Raw genomic sequence first — 5,414 nt, forward strand, 5'->3', positions numbered from 1 at the left:
AGGTTCATTATTAATTCATTAACTTTTCCAATTACCCAGGCTTATTCATAATACGTACTGATAATATCTTTCAATCCGTTGCTTGAAAAATATTATAGTTTAGTCAGAATAAAAAAAAAAATTAAAATCTGTACAACTTTGTAGTGGATTATCCCATGAAGGTGCAGGGGTTCAATACTTTGTAAGGAAGTACTGTTACTAGACCCACGGTGGTGGAAGGAACGCTAGATTTTTATCAAATTAAGGGTTCCCAACTTATGAGGCTGGGCGGACCCCTGGAGGACTCCAGAACCCACAGGGTTGACTCACGGCTACAGTGTAACAGAAAACAATTTTCTGCTCAATCGGATTCGAACCCGGGTCCTTGGAGTTCGTAACATCGTGCCTTACCACGCTTCCTTTTAGTCACAATAAGCCATAAAAAATAAATCTTCTCTATTTTCAAGTTGAATGCGCAATTTTGATTTTTTTAAGAGATTAAACATTAATTTACAATTTACATTTTCGAGTTTTCCCGTTGGTTGCAGACTTTTGCTTTTTTACAAATTTTCCAGCTTATAACTCATAGAATACAAAGACTTAGAAAAGATGTGAGAAAGTAATTAATCATTCTGTTAAATCAGCTGTGGGTTAATCCTGTGAGTTCGGAAACCCCCAGGAGTCCGTCCATCCTCATTAAAAAAATATGGCGGTTGAATGTGTTCTTGAACATATTACCTCTTTTTGAAACCGTTTATTCCAGAAGGAATTGAGACGGTACCTTAAGAACTGCAGCGGTGCCAGATCGAATCCAGTCTAGAAGGACTGACTGTTATTTAGTGACGGCCCCACGATATGAAAACTTGATTATCTACAGATAATTCTTATGTCAGAAATGAACAGGTAGGAGAACAAAAAAAAATTAGCTTATTGCACAAGCGTTGTTCTAGAAACAGTATTTCCTTACAAATTACAGATTCCTAGACGCTTCATGAGTTGTAGCGGTACTGTATTTTTTTTAAAGGTTTATTTTCATATTTTCGTTCCATTACGGTATTTTTTGTGGATAGGAACTTCTAAAACGTTTCGCATACTGAAGATTATAAAGTTATACCCAGTAATGTTTTCAAGCTCAAGAAAATCCTATAGAAAGTTAAGTGAAATAGAAAAGAAAAAACAGGGCGGGAAATAGGATTGTATACAAGTAATAAATAAAGAAGACTCTTGCTAAAGGGAGTGGAGGCTGAACAATACTAAATCTAGGGCCTCAGTGGGACCACTTGTTGCGGCAGTCCCCCCCAACAATAAATTTAAACCCACAACAACCTGTTGGATTTAAGAGCTGCATTACGTTTGGATCTCCCATTGGCCAACTTTTACAGCGAGGCAGTTTGAGATCTTCAATCTCAGCCTACTTAGCTCCACTTACAAGTCTTCTTTCCCTTTCCTTTTCCAACAGTGCCGTATTCTATGGTCTCTGTAAAATTGCATCGATTACTTTTCTGATGTACGCATTCTCTTGGAAATTGTTAAAATTCTAAGATATATATATATATATATATATATTATAAAAAGGGTTTGAGTGTGGTGTAGTGGGTAAGGCATTGGACTCCTCACGGTCTACCACAAGCCGAGTCCCGGCTGTGGCCAGATGATTTATTCATTTATTATATTAACCGTGGATCGACACTATTTTATAAAGGCACTCCTGGGGTATACTCAGGATTGATAAAATGTGAACTTTATACTACTATGATTAAAAAGAAAATTTGCTAGTATATGATGGATCCTGAACTCCTAATAATCGTTCGTCAAAACACAGTAAGTACTTCCTTACTAAATATTGATCCCAAGAGCCATGAGTAGTAGTACAAGTATTTGTTTTTTTAATATACAAAATATAATAAATAAAAAACTACAATAAACAGAGATTGAAGGATACATTTGAATAAAAAATAATTGAAAAGATCCCGGAATACAAAAAATAATATTACTTCTACTTTGAACCAATATTAAAGGTTAAAAGGCACTAGAAAAATAGTTTACTTAATTTCCATTAAAAAGATGAAGAAATGAGAAGGGATTAATTTAATATATATTTTTGAAAAAAGAAAATAAGATGAAAAGTCAAAATAGAAAAAAACAACATTATAATAGGGGCGAAAACCTAAAATATGAAAACGGAGATTGACAATTAACAAAGACAAATTTAATTGCGTAGCTTTATTTGTTTTTTCATATTCCAATTAATGATGTATGTTGTATTGGTACATGCAGTTCCTAAGAAGTAGTGATCTTCTAGGTGACAGCTACCAAATATTTCTTGACTAAGTCGCTATTCGAATCCTCACCACTAGCAATAAATAATACGAGATTATTCGAAAAATCATAAATTACAATTTTTTTTCGGTTTTCAATGCAGATATTTTTTATTAGAGTCCAGATTCTTAGGACTGAATAAATTGATTGGCTATTAACAGCAAGTCGAAAATTTAGTGTCTCTAAACAATAAAAATAAAATTAGACGAAAGTTAAACTGGAAAGATAACCTAAAGAGACAAAAGGTCGGAAATATTTTTACGAAATGTTAGGCGTTGTCAAAATAAAATAATAATAATAAAACAGTAGAAATAAAATACTAAATAAGTAATAGTAAGATTATGTCAATAAGAAAAATAGTAAAAATAAATAAAATTAAATAAATATAAGATAAAAAAATATAGAATAGAGACGACAAGGTTAGATAAGTTTTGGGTTTTTCTTCTCTCACCACAGCACCAGCTTTCGGATTTTGTTTAAGGCTGAATACACCACTTCGTGTGACACACCTAAATTAATAGGATTTACTTTTTGATTTTCTACAGAATGAAAAAAGTTCGATTTTCAATCTGTAAATGGTATTTTGCATTTTTAACGCAAAATTCACGCTAATTAGGTTTCAAATCCACTAATTGGATAATTCAGAAATATGAGTTGTTGATTTGTTTTTGTTTTTTAAATATTGGGTTATTTTAGGTTATAAATATTGTAAAATCAATAGAATAATGAACGTTATTGGTTCGTTCTCATTTTTTACAAAAGTAAATTATGTTACATTTTATGAAAACTTTCTTTCTTTTTTTCATTCCCTAATGTACTCACTTCCTATCCTGATAAATAGAGGACAGAGAAATTACCTTATCTTAGCTTTTTTTTTTATTGATTTATTTTGAATGTGCATTGAATTTCAAATAAATTGTTACAATATTAGGTGGTAACATTATATATAATGTAAATTGATTAACAATAAAGATAACAGTACAGTTTCTCTTAAATTTTATTACATTTCTATTTGTACATTTTGTAATAATATTTATCTTATTTTATTATAGGCAAGAGATATATACTTATCAGATGTGTATACACCCCCTGAGAAGGCCGCAATTGGAAATGGTTTTATAGTTCAATAAGGTTAACGATCCGTTAATGTGGTTGGGAGCAATAACTTTAAATGGCCCATAAATCAGAAAAGGCACCACCAGCAACAGTTACAAAAATAACAATTAGGATGGGCATGGAGGTTTATGATGTGGCCTCTAGAGATCAGATTGTCCCGGGTCTTAACTGCAATTATTAGAATCCAGAGTAATTACTTTATTAAATAAATATGACTAGAAGTAAAAAGAATGATCTACTAAATACCCCATAGAAAAACCATATTGTATTATATCATCACACATCGTCTCCCGAATTTTGGTTTCTTTCTAACTTCAGTGATATACAACAAGAGAAGGTTTCAGAACTTTATTATAACCTTATTTTATTTTTACTAAAATAAAATAAAATAATTAACTTATTCAGCAGAATATATATGTAGTTGATACCTTAAGATGTTTTGAATCCAAGAGCTATTTATAAACAATAGAGATATAAACCGGAGAGAGGCATGAGTTAATGTTTTTTCCCGAGACACTGATGGGGCACATGGTGCTACGGCCGCTAGGCGCCGTACACCAATTACCAGTCTCTTCTCCAGCCAGGACATTTTGAAAAAATAAAATTACTCCACTGACTGATGGAGCTGGCTTGACATCTGCACTGTCTGGGGGCAGTCATCATTTGTGTCTGTCCCATCTGTAATAAATATCTCGTCGGTTTATCGGGTGAGGAAAGGAGGTGGAACTTTTAAGTTGGGAGGTTTGCGTAATGTGCAGAATTTGAAACGGGTAGAGAATATTGCACAGTGACAGATACCTCGAAGATGTATTTAACTGTGGAAAGAGGATATGTAAAATTCCATTGGGCGCCAAACTGAATAAAAAGAAAAGCCGTTTCATTTTTTAAGGCATTCTTTATAAGAGTTTTTTTTTTAAAAAATTACAAATAATTTTTTATTATGAACAACTCTATTGTTGTTTCTTTTTGTACTGGGGTCCATTTTTAACTTATTAACTATTTATCAGAATGATCAAGGAAAAAGTCCTTAGGACCACATTAAACCCACTTCGTATAAAAATAAAATCATATCAGAATAAAAATTTCTAATTATTATTTGTAAGAATTTTATTCAGTCCGTTATTCCTTTTTTGTACTGTCTATTAATATTTGGTGTTTTTAATTGTGACTTCGGTGTTTATGAGATTGGAGTAACATGATTCTACAGTTTGTACATCTGTTTTATTGTTGATAGCCTTTTTTTTATATTTTTTTAGTTGTAACCGTTTCTTATAGATTTCGCTTGAATTTGTTTGTTTCCCGATATATGATTTTAGACGTATCAAATTTAAATATTTTTGTCTGAAATGTGTGGTGAAAGCTGTTTTGTGAGGTTTGTTAGGGTTTTTGTAATAGAGGAAAAACTATTTATGTGTTTCACTTCTTTTGAGATACTTTTCCGAGATTCCAAAATAGGATTTCTCGCAGTTCTCTTCATTGACTATATTAGATTGTATTTCTATTTTGTCTTTTTCTTTCGCATTGGTGTATATTTTGGTGAAAGTGGCTGTGTTTTTGCATGTAATAACGTAATCATTTTTGTAGTGGTTATTGCCTAGGGTTATTAATATCCTCTATGAGAGTGTTTGTACGTAAGGAATTGTGTAGTATCTTTTACTGTTGGTTTCTTGAGGTTTAAGTTGTTTGTTTTAGTTATTGGTAAATTAGTTTCTGGGGGTACCCATTTGCTAGGAGGAAATCTACTACTTTATTTTTTGCTGGTTTTTGATGTTTAGAGAATAATAATTTTCACGCCCAGTTAATTAAATTGTCAGCTGTTTGATTTTATATCGACTGTTATAATGTATATATCTTCCAGAGTAGATGGTTTTTTACCAAGGTTTAGTGTTTCTGAAAGAAAATAATTTTAATAAAGTGTCTAGAGTGTAAAAAATAAAAAAACATTGAAAATGGTCCAACATTCAAAGGCAATAACATTGCAAAAAAAATAAAATATATAA

Source organism: Halyomorpha halys, unplaced genomic scaffold (assembly GCF_000696795.3).
Source record: "Halyomorpha halys isolate HHAL.00 unplaced genomic scaffold, Hhal_1.1 Scaffold571.1, whole genome shotgun sequence".
Lineage (NCBI taxonomy): Eukaryota > Metazoa > Arthropoda > Insecta > Hemiptera > Pentatomidae > Halyomorpha > Halyomorpha halys.